This window comes from Gastrolobium bilobum, unplaced genomic scaffold, assembly GCF_033153095.1.
Source record: "Gastrolobium bilobum isolate Gb01-03AN ecotype WA unplaced genomic scaffold, APGP_CSIRO_Gbil_v1 utg64461, whole genome shotgun sequence".
NCBI classification, from domain to species: Eukaryota; Viridiplantae; Streptophyta; class Magnoliopsida; order Fabales; family Fabaceae; genus Gastrolobium; species Gastrolobium bilobum.
In genome coordinates this window covers 728-15,920 of record NW_026896530.1, presented here as the reverse complement: position 1 = coordinate 15,920, position 15,193 = coordinate 728, and the positions used below count along the sequence as shown (strand labels likewise).

Sequence of the window (15,193 nt, the reverse complement as noted above, 5' to 3'; positions counted from 1 at the left end):
ATGACTTCAATGACACCACTAGTTCCTTCCCCTTCTTCAGGTATACATATATATTTGATCGAGTTTCTTGTGGTCTTCATTCTTCAATTATATTCTTTTTATAATACTCAGTTTTCATCAATCTATTGTCAAGTCAAGGTTGTTTTGTGGTCTTTGAGGAGGAAGTTGGTTCCTTTTTGTGTCCACTCCTCTTCATTTGAGTTTGTAAAGCATTTGCCACTTTTGCACATCTTAAAAGAGGTTACCTTGGGCAGGAAACATATGTGCTTCAACGATTGTAGCAATTGTAGCAATTGTTGTCCCAAATGTTATTTTGGTGGCGCTTTTGGTTCTAGGCTGTTGCTGTTGCTGGAGAAGAAGGCGAAACAAAAACCATGATGCAGATCTAGAAATGGGAGATAGCAGTAATTGTTATTGCTCTTACTATTTATCTATTTCAAAGCACGAACAATAGCATGCTAGTAATTTTGCTTAACTTACTTTTTACCGCAGCTAGGAATTATTTTACTTGTCAAGAAGAGTCTTTGCATTTTGACTTGGCTACAATTGAAGCTGCAACAAATAGGTTCTCGAATGAGAAGAAGATAGGCCAAGGTGGATTTGGTGTGGTTTATAAGGTAAAAAGAAATTATAAGGAAACATGTTGTCATGCTCGTATGCTAATTTATGCTGACTGGAGCTATTCTAATCTCATGCATGTTTTCAGGGTACCCTTCCTAATGGACAAGAGATAGCTGCAAAGAGGCTATCCAGAAGCTCCTTGCAGGGTGACATAGAATTCAGGAACGAGGCTGCACTTGTTGCACTTCAACATAGAAATTTAGTTAGGCTTTTAGGATTTTGCTTGGAGGGAGCAGAGAGGATACTTGTTTACGAATTCATCCCCAATTCAAGCCTTGACCGCTTTCTATGTGGTTTGTAATTTTTGGACTCTCTTGTTCTGGTTTGGTTTTTAATGTTATTGTATGAACTAATTCTTCTACAGAACTCAATTTATTGCTAACTTGAATATTACAATTTGACTAATTTGTAGATCATGAGAACCAAGCAGAGCTTGATTGGGCAACACGTTACCAAATTATAGTTGGGATTGCTGGAGGAGTTAAATACCTCCATGAAGATTCTAGTCTTAGAATAATACATCGCGATCTCAAGGCTAGTAATGTCCTATTAGATGACGAAATGAATCCAAAGATTTCAGATTTTGGCATGGCAAAGATTTTCCATGGAGACCAAAGTCAAGTTGACTCTACAACAGAAAGGATAGTTGGAACTTAGTAAGTTATAAAGGCCATTGTAGATTGTAATAAGGAGCTCCTGAGCAGTGTTTTAAAACCTCACCCCGCTCCCCGGTTGACTCGGGTCAACCCTGACCCCTCCCCTTTGAGGGTTGGGGTTACAAGTTGGACGCTATATGCATATCAACCCCTCTGACCCTCAAAACCCGGCCGGGTTTCAGTGACTCCCGAACATTATTTTATTAAAAAAATAAAATAAAAATGCTTGCAAAACTAAATCTAATCGCTCTCTTCTCTCCCAACGACTTAGACGTCTTCAATCTTCACCTCGATGCCTTGAATCTTCTAGAAAATGTAAGAATTTTACTCATTCAAATGAAATCCTTACGGTCGTCGATGGAAAACAAAAACTCATTCTTACTTCCTTTAAATTTTCCTTAATTTGTTATGAACCTTCTCAAAAGAGATAGAACTGGGTCAACGTAGTAACCCATTACAATATGAGTTTTGTACTTTGGTATCTTGATATTTTAATTAGGTTGTGTAATATTGACTTGTGGTTATAATTGGTGAATTATGTTAAGTATATTTTGAATCTTTGGTAATTGGTTGTTTATTTTTTAATATTTTCATATAGGATATATATATTTATATTTTTTTAATATATAAAACCGGATCAGCGTAGTGACCCCTTGACCCCCCGGTTGAACCCGTGACTCCATGACCCCTGACCTCGGCCGGGTCGATGGCCGGGCCGGATTTTTAAACACTGCTCCTGAGTAGCCCAAAGAATTTTTTTCCAAAATGAAATTTATATTTCTTTCTTATTATGCTTCCTTTATTTCCTTTTTTGAAAATCTTTCATATTATTTTACTGGAATATATAGATTGTTATTTTTGGTTTTCAGTGGTTACATGGCTCCTGAATATGCAATGTATGGAGAATTATCTGTGAAATCCGATGTGTTCAGCTTCGGAGTCTTGCTTTTGGAGATCATTAGTGGCACGAAGAACACGAGTTATTGTCAATCACATGATTATGATGACCTTTTGAGCTATGTAAGTATAAACTATAAACTACGAGCAAATATTTTCGATTGTTGAGGGATGCCAGAACTTTCAAACTTTGTAATCTAACTTGAGTTTTGCCACAGGCTTGGAAAAATTGGAAGAATCAAACACCTTTCCTTATTTTGGACCCAAAACTGAGAGGTTGGTATTCTAGAAATGAAGCTCAGAGATGCATCCATATTGCTTTATTATGCGTTCAAGAAAATCCAGCTGACAGACCTTCAATGGCGAGTGTAGTACTTTGGTTGAACAGTTATTCAGTAACCTTAGCATTACCTCGACAGCCAGCATCTGTTTTTCTAGGAAGCCCTTCACCAGACAGATTAAGACACCAGCTTTATTCTGATCGGTCTACCAGCTCTATCTCTATGAATAATTATTTAATTACTGAAATATATCCCCGATAATGGTTGTAATCAATATCTGTAAATTCAGTATATGCTATAAGCTGATCAAACTATTATGTAACAACAATATATGGATATGGATATACATATTGTTAGTTTCTTTTATTTTGATTCTTTTTAGAAGCACCTACTTTCATGCTATGAAATTAATGGAGTGAATAAATTAATAGTGAGGTGACCAAATAATAACATTATTATCATTAAAAAAAGGAAATCTCGAAACCACAATTCAGTTGTAAAATGGATTAATATAATGGCAAATTAGACTACGCGACACTATCTTTTAATATCATCCAAACCCCCTTTGGTACGCGGGATTCTTGGAGATTCCCGAGAAATTGAATTTTTCAAATTTTTTAATTTGCAAGTATTATTGTAAACTGAATGTAAAAATTATATTTTTGAAAATTGAGATTCCCGGATAAAAAAAAAATTTCCCCTCTACCACATTTCATGTCACCAACTTTTGAATTGATATTCCACACTCTTAACTCTCAATCGAGGAAAATAAATCCGAGAATGGAAAAAGTATCCAAGAAAATGCCAAAATGCAATTTCTGAAACAGGAGATGGCGGGCAAAAAAAATTAATTTAATACTTTTTAATAAATTTAGGCGTCACACATCAGCGGTTGACACATGTCATATTTTTTTCCAAAAAAAAACATTAATCACAAAACTTTTGAAGGCCATAACTTTTGACTCGGGTATCCAAATCAGGTAATTCTTTTTATGATTCCACATAACTTTTCGATATCTACGCAATGACTTCTCATTTGATGTATTTTATTTATCACAAACATAATTTAAATTTAAATCAGGTAATCCTTCTTCCTTAGAGATTTAGAATATTTATTTAATTATTTCCTTTATTAATACATTTATTTCAAATTGATTTTTGAGTTTAAATCACAAATCAAATCTTTATTTTGTTTTTCTTATTAATAATAATTGTTTTTTTTAATTTAAATCACAAACAAAAAAAATTTATAATAAAAATAAAAAAATTTATTTTTTTAATTTAAATCACACATCAAATCTTGATTTATTTTTAATATTAAATCACAAACCCTGAACTCAAAGGCTTCTGAGTTGAAAAATGGGACACGTATCAACATGTGTCAACACCTGACACGTTACCAATCACGTCTAAATTGGGTTTCAATCAAGAGGCAATCATGTCTAATTTAGGTAATTTTATTTTTGAAAAACATTCATAAGCCATCATTAATTTCAGACCATGAATAATAACCCAGAAGCTTATAGCATTAATCATTAATTTCAAAAATAATATCCTTCTTCCTTAGAAATTTAGAATATTTATTTAAATCACAAATCAAATCTTTATTTTGTTTTCCATATTAATAATAATTTTTAATTTAAATCACAAACCAAAATTTTGTTATACTAAAAAGAATTATTATAAAAAAATTTAAGAGGCGATCACGCCTAATTTAGGCCATAACTTTTGACTCGGGTATCCAAATCAGGTAATTCTTTTTTTGATTCCATATAACTTTTCTAGATCTACACAATGACATCTCATTTGATATATTTTATTGATCAAAAATATAATTTAAATTTAAATCAGGTAATCCTTCTTCCTTAGAGATTTAGAATATTTATTTAATTATTTCCTTTACTAATACATTTATTTCAAAATTTATTTTTGAGTTTAAATCACAAATAAAATCTTTATTTTGTTTTTCTTATTAATAATAATTGTTATTTTTAATTTAAATAACAAACCAAATTATTTTATAATAAAAAAAATTATTTTTAATTTAAATCACATATCAAATCTTGATTTATTTTTAATATTAAATCACAAACCCAGAACTCAGAGGCTTCTACGTTTAAAAATAGGACACGTGTCAACACCTGACACGTCACCAATCACGTCTAAATTGGGTTTCAATCAAGAGACAATCACGTCTAATTTAGGTAATTTTATTTTTGAAAAACATGCATTAGCCATCATTAATTTCTGACCACGAATAATAACCCAGAAGCTTATAGCATTAATCATCAATTTCAAAAATAATATCCTTCTTCCTTAGAGATTTAGAATATTTATTTAATTATTTCTTTTATTAATACATTTATTTCAAATTGATTTTTGAGTTTAAATCACAAATCAAATCTTTATTTTTTTTTTCTTATTAATTATAATTGTTATTTTTAATTTAAATCACAAACAAAAAATTGTTATAATAAAAATAAAAAAATTTATTTTTTTAATTTAAATCACACATCAAATCTTGATTTATTTTTAATATTAAATCACAAACCCAGAACTCAGAGGCTTCTGAGTTTAAAAATGGGACACGTATCAACATGTGTCAACACCTGACACGTTACCAATCACGTCTAAATTGGGTTTCAATCAAGAGGCAATAACGTCTAATTTAGGTAATTTTATTTTTGAAAAACATGCATAAGCCATCATTAATTTCAGACCACGAATAATAACCCAGAAGCTTATAGCATTAAATATTAACTTCAAAATTAATATCCTTCTTCCTTAGAGATTTAGAATATTTATTTAATTATTTTCTTTATTAATACATTTATTTCAAATTGATTTTTGAGTTTAAATCACAAATCAAATCGTTATTTTGTTTTTCTTATTAATAATAATTGTTATTTTTAATTTAAATCACAAACAAAAAATTGTTATAATAAAAATAAAAAATTTTATTTTTTAAATTTAAATCACACATCAAATCTTGATGTATTTTTAATATTAAATCACAAACCCAGAACTCAGAGGCTTCTACGTTTAAAAATGGGACACGTATCAACATGTGTCAACACCTGACACGTTACCAATCACGTCTAAATTGGGTTTCAATCAAGAGGCAATAACGTCTAATTTAGGTAATTTTATTTTTGAAAAACATTCATAAGCCATCGTTAATTTCAGACCACGAATAATAACCCAGAAGCTTATAGCATTAATCATTAATTTAAAAAATAATATCCTTCTTCCTTAGAGATTTAGAATATTTTTTTAAATCACAAATCAAATCTTTATTTTGTTTTCCTTATTAATAATAATTTTTAATTTAAATCACAAACCAAATTTTTGTTATACTAAAAAAAAAATTATTATAAAAAAATTCAAGAGGCGATCACGCCTAATTTAGGCGTCACTCATCAGGTGTTGACACGTGTCATATTTTTTTTCCCAAAAAAAAAAAATTTACTCAAGAAGCGCTAACGCTGCAATCTTTCTAAAGCAAGAAGCGAGAAACTTGACTTTGAGAAAGAAGTTGTTGCCACTTTCTTTTTTTAGTAAGTAAACTAGTTTTGTTTTATAAGGCGAAAGGTTTGCTATTTTTATAAAAATTATTATAGCGTTAGCGCTTTAGTTTTCAATAAGTTTAGGCTTGACTAATAACATAGAAATTTGGAATCAGGGTGCGCAGGTTTGGAACCCTATACAAAGGGCCTTTCCCTTCAAATGACAACTGCCTCTTCCTGCTGCGAAGGCCTTGTTTTGATTCTATATAACTTTTCTAGATCTACACAATGACATCTCATTTGATATATTTTATTGATCACAAACATAATTTAAATTTAAATCAGGTAATCCTTCTTCCTTAGTGAATTAGAATATTTATTTAATTATTTCCTTTATTCATACATTTATTTCAAAATTTATTTTTGAGTTTAAATCAGAAATAAGATCTTTATTTTGTTTTTCTTATTAATAATAATTGTTATTTTTAATTTAAATAACAAACCAAATTTTTTTATAATAAAAAAATTTATTTTTTTAATTTAAATCACACATCAAATCTTGATGTATTTTTAATATTAAATCACAAACCCAGAACTCAGAGGCTTCTGCGTTTAAAAATGGGACACGTATCAACATGTGTCAACACCTGACACGTTACCAATCACGTCTAAATTGGGTTTCAATCAAGAGGCAATAACGTCTAATTTAGGTAATTTTATTTTTGAAAAACATTCATAAGCCATCATTAATTTCAGACCACGAATAATAACCCAGAAGCTTATAGCATTAATCATTAATTTCAAAAATAATATCCTTCTTCCTTAGAGATTTAGAATATTTATTTAAATCACAAATCAAATCTTTATTTTGTTTTCCTTATTAATAATAATTTTTAATTTAAATCACAAACCAAATTTTTGTTATACTAAAAAAAAATTATTATAAAAAAATTCAAGAGGCGATCACGCCTAATTTAGGCGTCACTCATCAGGTGTTGCACGTGTCATATTTTTTTCCCAAAAAAAAAATTTAATCATAAAACTTCTGTAGGCCATAACTTTTGACTCCGATATCCAAATCAGATAATTCTTGTTTTTGATTCCATATAACTTTTCTAGATCTACACAATGACATCTCATTTGATATATTTTATTGACCACAAACATAATTTAAATTTAAATCAGGTAATCCTTCTTCCTTAGAGAATTAGAATATTTATTTAATTATTTCCTTTATTAATACATTTATTTCAAAATTTATTTTTGAGTTTAAATCAGAAATAAAATCTTTATTTTGTTTTTCTTATTAATAATAATTGTTATTTTTAATTTAAATAACAAACCAAATTTTTTTATAATAAAAAAAATTATTTTTAATTTAAATCACATATCAAATCTTGATTTATTTTTAATATTAAATCACAAACCCAGAACTCAGAGGCTTCTACGTTTAAAAATGGGACACGTGTCAACACCTGACACGTCACCAATCACGTCTAAATTGGGTTTCAATCAAGAGACAATCACGTCTAATTTAGGTAATTTTATTTTTGAAAAACATGCATAAGCCATCATTAATTTCAGACAACGAATAATAACCCAGAAGCTTATAGCATTAATCATTAATTTAAAAAATAATATCCTTCTTTCTTAGAGATTTAGAATATTTATTTAATTCTTTCCTTTATTAATACATTTATTTCAAATTGATTTTTGATTTTAAATCACAAATCAAATCTTTATTTTGTTTTTCTTATTAATAATAATTGTTATTTTTCATTTAAATCACAAACAAAAATTTGTTATAATAAAAATAAAAAAATTTAATTTTTAATTTAAATTACATATCAAATCTTGATTTATTTTTAATATTAAATCACAAACCCAGAACTCAGAGGCTTCTGAGTTTAAAAATGGGACACGTATCAACATGTGTCAACACCTGACACGTTACCAATCACGTCTAAATTGGGTTTCAATCAAGAGGCAATCACGTCTAATTTAGGTAATTTTATTTTTGAAAAACATTCATAAGCCATCATTAATTTCAGACCACGAATAATAACCCAGAAGCTTATAGCATTAATCATTAATTTCAAAAATAATATTCTTCTTCCTTAGAGATTTAGAATATTTTTTTAAATCACAAATCAAATCTTTATTTTGTTTTCCTTATTAATAATAATTTTTAATTTAAATCACAAACCAAATTTTTGTTATATTAAAAAAAATTATTATAAATAAATTCAAGAGGCGATTACGCCTAATTTAGGCGTCACTCATCAGGTGTTGACACGTGTCATATTTTTTTTTCCAAAAAAAAAAATTTAATCATAAAACTTCTGTAGGTCATAACTTTTGACTCGGGTATCCAAATCAGATAATTGTTATTTTGATTCCATATAACTTTTCTAGATCTACACAATGACATCTCATTTGATATATTTTATTGATCACAAACATAATTTAAATTTAAATGAGGTAATCCTTCTTCCTTAGAGATTTAGAATATTTATTTAATTATTTCCTTTATTAATACATTTATTTCAAAATTTATTTTTGAGTTTAAATCAGAAATAAAATCTTTATTTTGTTTTTCTTATTAATAATAATTGTTATTTTTAATTTAAATAACAAACCAAATTTTTTTATAATTAAAAAATTTATTTTTATAATTTAAATCACACATCAAATCTTGATTTATTTTTAATATTAAATCACAAACCTAGAACTCAGAGGCTTCTGCGTTTAAAAATGGGACACGTGTCAACATGTGTCATCACCTGACACGTCACCAATCACGTCTAAATTGGGTTTCAATCAAGAGACAATCACGTCTAATTTAGGTAATTTTATTTTTGAAAAACATGCATAAGCCATCATTAATTTCAGACCACGAATAATAACCCAGAAGTTTATAGCATTAATCATTAATTTCAAAAATAATATCCTTCTTCTTTCTTATTATGCTTCCTTTATTTCCTTTTTTGAAAATCTTTCATATTATTTTACTGGAATATATAGATTGTTATTTTTGGTTTTCAGTGGTTACATGGCTCCTGAATATGCAATGTATGGAGAATTATCTGTGAAATCCGATGTGTTCAGCCTCGGAGTCTTGCTTTTGGAGATCATTAGTGGCACGAAGAACACGAGTTATTGTCAATCACATGATGATGATGACCTTTTGAGCTATGTAAGTATAAACTATAAACTACGAGCAAATATTTTCGATTGTTGAGGGATGCCAGAACTTTCAAACTTTGTAATCTAACTTGAGTTTTGCCACAGGCTTGGAAAAATTGGAAGAATCAAACACCTTTCCTTATTTTGGACCCAAAACTGAGAGGTTGGTATTCTAGAAATGAAGCTCAGAGATGCATCCGTATTGCTTTATTATGCGTTCAAGAAAATCCAGCTGACAGACCTTCAATGGCGAGTGTAGTACTTTGGTTGAACAGTTATTCAGTAACCTTAGCATTACCTCGACAACCAGCATCTGTTTTTCTAGGAAGCCCTTCACCAGACAGATTAAGACACCAGCTTTATTCTGATCGGTCTACCAGCTCTATCTCTATGAATATTTATTTAATTACTGAAATATATCCCCGATAATGGTTGTAATCAATATCTGTAAATTCAGTATATGCTATAAGTTGATTAAACTATTATGTAACAACAATATATGGATATGGATATACATATTGTTAGTTTCTTTTATTTTGATTCTTTTTAGAAGCACCTACTTTCATGCTATGAAATTAATGGAGTGAATAAATTAATAGTGAGGTGACCAAATAATAACATTATTATAATTGAAAAAGGAAATCTCGAAACCACAATTCAGTTGTAAAATGGATTAATATAATGGCAAATTAGACTACGCGACACTATCTTTTAATATCATCCAAACCCCCCTTTGGTACGCGGGATTCTTGGAGATTCCCGGGAAATTAAATTTTTCTAAATTTTTAATTTTCAAGTATTATTGTAAAACTGAATGTAAAAATTATATTTTTAAAAATTGAGATTCCCTGATAAATTTTTTTTTTCCCCTCTACCATATTTCATGTCACCAACTTTGGAATTGATATTCCACACTCTTAACTCTCAATCGAGGCAAATAAATCCGAGAATGGAAAAAGTATCCAAGAAAATGCCAAAATGCAATTTCTGAAACAGGAGATGGCGGGCAAAAAAAATTAATTTAATACTTTTTAATAAATTAATTACGCATTTATTACAGTTTTGAAAATAATTACACATTTATTGAACAATATGACGCCCAATTTGGGCGTCACCAATGACGCCCAAATTGCGCGTCACTCAAGAGGCAATCACGCCTAATTTACGCGTCACTCATCAGCTGTTGACACATGTCATATTTTTTTCCAAAAAAAAATTTAATCATAAAACTTTTGAAGGCCCTTTTGACTCGGGTATCCAAATCAGGTAATTCTTTTTTTGATTCCACATAACTTTTCAATATCTATGCAATGACATCTCATTTGATGTATTTTATTTATCACAAACATAATTTAAATTTAAATCAGGTAATCTTTCTTCCTTAGAGATTTAGAATATTTATTTAATTATTTCCTTTATTAATATATTTATTTCAAATTGATTTTTGAGTTTAAATCACAAATCAAATCTTTATTTTGTTTTCTTATTAATAATAATTGTTATTTTTCATTTAAATCACAAACAAAAAAAAAATTATAATAAAAATAAAAAAATTTATTTTTTTAATTTAAATCACACATCAAATCTTGATTTATTTTTAATATTAAATCACAAACCCAGAACTCAGAGGCTTCTGAGTTTAAAAATGGGACACGTGTCAACATGTGTCAACACCTGACACGTCACCAATCACGTCTAAATTGGGTTTCAATCAAGAGGCAATCACGTCTAATTTAGGTAATTTTATTTTTGAAAAACATTCATAAGCCATCATTAATTTCTGACCACGAATAATAACCCAGAAGCTTATAGCATTAATCATTAATTTCAAAAATAATATCCTTCTTCCTTAGAGATTTAGAATATTTATTTAATTATTTCAACATGTTTTTAAAATTGATTTTTTAGTTTAAATTACAAATCAAATCTTTATTTTATTTTCCTTATTAATAATAATTTTTAATTTAAATCACAAACCAAATTTTTGTTATACTAAAAAAAATTATTATAAAAAAATTCAAGAGGCGATCACGCCTAATTTAGGCGTCACTCATCAGATGTTGACACCTGTCATTTTTTTTCCAAAAAAAAAATTTAATCATAAAACTTCTGTAGGCCATAACTTTTGACTCGGGTATCCAAATCATGTAATTCTTGTTTTGATTCCATATAACTTTTCTAGATCTACGCAATGACATCTCATTTGATATATTTTATTGATCACAACCATAATTTAAATTTAAATCAGGTAATCCTTCTTCCTTAGAGATTTAGAATATTTATTTAATTATTTCCGTTATTAATACATTTATTTCAAAATTTATTTTTGAATTTAAATCACAAATCAAATATTATTTTGTTTTCCTTATTAATTTAAATAACAAACCAAATTTTTTTATATTAAAAAATTTATTTTTTTAATTTAAATCACACATGAAATCTTGATTTATTTTTAATATTAAATCACAAACCAAGAACTCAGAGGCTTCTGCGTTTAAAAATGGGACACGTGTCAACATGTGTCAACACCTAACACGTCACCAATCACGTCTAAATTGGGTTTCAATCAAGAGGCAATCACGTCTAATTTAGGTAATTTTATTTTTGAAAAACATGCATAAGCTTTCATTAATTTCAGACCACGAATAATAACCCAGAAGCTTATAGCATTAATCATTAATTTCAAAAATAATATCCTTCTTCCTTAGAGATTTAGAATATTTATTTAATTATTTCTTTTATTTCAATAGATTTTTAAAATTGATTTTTTAGTTTAAATCACAAATCAAATCTTTATTTTGTTTTCCTTATTAATAATAATTTTTATTTTTATTTTTTATTTAAATCACAACCAAATTTTTGTTATACTAAATAAAATTATTATAAAAAAATTAAATCACAAACCAAAATTTTATTTATTTTTTATATTAAATCACAAACTCAGAACTGAGAGTCTCTGGGTTTAATCGCTCTTATAATACTATTCTTGCAAATTTAAATTGTGTTTATGGGAAATAAAATACGTCAAATGAGATGTTATTGTGTAGATATCGAAAAGTTATGTGGAATCAAAAAAAGAATTACCTGATTTGGATACCCGAATCAAAAGTTTTATGATTAAATTATTTTAATTTAAAAAAACTAAATATGACACGTGTCAACACCTAATAAGTGACGCCTAAATTAGGCGTGATTGCCTCTTGAGTGACGCCCAATTTGTGCGTCATTGGTGATGCTCAAATTGGGCGTCATATTGTACAATCAATACGTAATTATTTCCAAAACTGTAATAAATGTCTTAATTTTTTTTTTTTTGCCAGGGATGGCGTCCAAACAAAAAAAAGTTGAGCTGTCACATTGTTTACTAGGATGCGGCTTTTAGACCGTATTAGTTGCTTTTTCAAAAAAATTGATCGGATTAAGTTCTTGATCAAATTTATTATTAGAGTGATGCAGAATAAAAACGCGCTTCTTGTGGTACCGCCACTGATCAGTAACGTGTCGAGTGCAGATATAGACCTTGACAAAAAAAAACACAATATTTGTCATGCCGCCATGACACCAGCCATCAGGAATGCTATTTATCATATTGAGAACTTGGGACTTCACGTGTCACCCGCTTTAATTTACCTGCATGCATAATTATACCTGCATGTTACTTAGCTGTATTCTAGAAAATATGTTGCAGAATTATAATTATTAAAATTTATTAACAGTTATAACTCTCTATACTACTAAATTTTAATTCAAGACCCAAGGTTATTCAAGATATTCTAAAAATTAATAGGTAAAATAATATAGATATTTTCAAGACCCGAGATAAATTAATGAGGTTTATCCTTATCCACGGTGAGGGAAAGTTACAAAGAAAAATAAATTAGTATTTGAATATAATTACACTTAACCAATCGTTTTTGTGTTTGACACACACTGTCCACATGAGGGAAATTTATGTACCCATTTCGGTACATCTTTTTTTTAAATAGCAAAATTATTATTTTTTATTTACACCCTTGTTATTTTTTATTATTCCCACTAAATCCTAAAAACTTTCCCCATTAGGTAAAAACGTACCTACATCTGATGTACCCAAGGTTTTCTCCTACATTAGAAAGACTACAACGTCTAAATGTGGTAAGTCATGTGTTACGATCACGACAAGTATACCTGTCGTACAAGTAATAAAGACGATAGTAGAGTATCATTCCCACGAGGATTAGTATTTCAAGCACTAATTTACTATTTTTACTTAAGTTGGACAAATCAAATTTGGAGACAATGATATTTTCTTTAGTTTTATATCATTTTAGGTATGGTCAAAAGGTGCTTGGTTGTCGTTTCAAACTTCATTTCTAAACTGAGTAGACTAGTCCTTGGGCGGTTGTTCTCGCTAAGTTTCCATTCATAAAGATTGAGGAATGCATAGAGTTCGATCATTTTATACGCTGTGAAATCCAAGTTAATGTGGAGCAACAAAATATTGATAAAACATGCATCTTTTCAACAATCATGTGTTAGTATTTGGGTGTCCTAGAGACAATCTTATGATTAAATAAGGACATAGATGTAGACCTTTTTAATATTATCGAAAATAAATAAAAGCACTCTTTATCTTGTTTCATAATTCTGTCTCGATATTAATGTTAATATATTATGAATAACTTGATAAACCCCATGGAATAAAATAGGTATCTCTTGAGTATCTGTGATGAGATCACAATCATGAGGATTCAAGAATACCGGATGTTTATTCCTAATTTTATGTTACTAGTCTAGAGATACTGAGAATGGGGTCAGTGATCTCGGGTAAGACTAGCACGACTTATCTACTTGTATATGGATACAAGGTATAGACCTCATGTGCTACAGATATGGAGATGTCTTAGCTAAAGTCGTGGGTGGATCTATAAGGGTATAGCTCGCACTGAACAGACCCACAAAGAGACTCTATGAGGAACTCTCACAGAGAGTATCATTAGAGTAGTCTCTTTATATTTGGGTATGTCTTTCCTAAGACCAGAAGTTATTACCTAGACTGTGTTCTAGAAGGCATGCTTTGATTGTGCACCTCGTCTGCCTGAAACATGGAGACTCATAGGTATACTATTGGGCTTGTCCTGAAAGAACACAAGGCTAGGGTGATAAGCTGAAGGAATTCGTTCAAATCTCTGTGAGAGATTAGGTTATCTGTAAACCGGAAAAATCGGGATAACATTTACAGGGACTCGGGAATCCATGCATAGTAAAAGAGATCATGAGATGATATGCCTTTAGAGTCTATAAATTGAAGATTCCCTATTTCGAATAAAGCTTACCCTAAACCGCAGGGGTTGATACACTTCCTTACCCTAGGTTTTATGGGAAGGTAACCGAGACAAAAGGAAATATATACGGCAACCAAATATGTGTAATAGGATGATCAAGTCACTAATCTAACTAGTTCTGAGGCAACAAAGCATTGCTAGTGCTCTGTGTTGTCATTAGATGGGTTGTGGGCTTATTGGGCCCAAGCCCATTTATGTCAGTAGCTATGTTGGACCTAATGGGTCACACACTAACATCTAATTGTCTAGATGCTCTAGCATTCATGGTATTGGGCCTAACAATTGTTATTAGCCCAAGAAGTAGTTTGGAACTCCACAGATAGGGTGGAGGGCGCATGGATCTAAGTAATGGGTTTGGATAGTCCAAGACATTACTAATTAATTTAATTAGTTAAATTAATTATCAAATGTTAAAATTTTGAATTTTGAATTTGAAATTTGAAATTTGAATTTTGAAATTTGAATTTTGAATTTGAACTTTGAAATTCAAATTTTGAATTTTGAATCTGAAATTTGAAATTTGATATTTGAATTTTGAATTTTGAAATTTGAATTTGAAATTTGAAATTTGAAATTTGAATTTGAAATTTGAAATTTGAAATTTGAATTTGAATTTAAATCTTAAGTGTTTGAAAGTTTGAATTCAAATGTTTGATATTCGAATTTGAATTGGCTATGAAATGTTGTTTCATAACAAAAGGATAAGATGAGATCTTGTTGGA

General features: G+C 29.1%; 1 pseudogene; it reads left to right on the top strand.

Moving 5' to 3' along the window:
- Positions 1–2,784, top strand: LOC133300281 (cysteine-rich receptor-like protein kinase 10; annotated as a pseudogene).
- Positions 2,785–15,193: the final 12,409 nt, after the last annotated feature.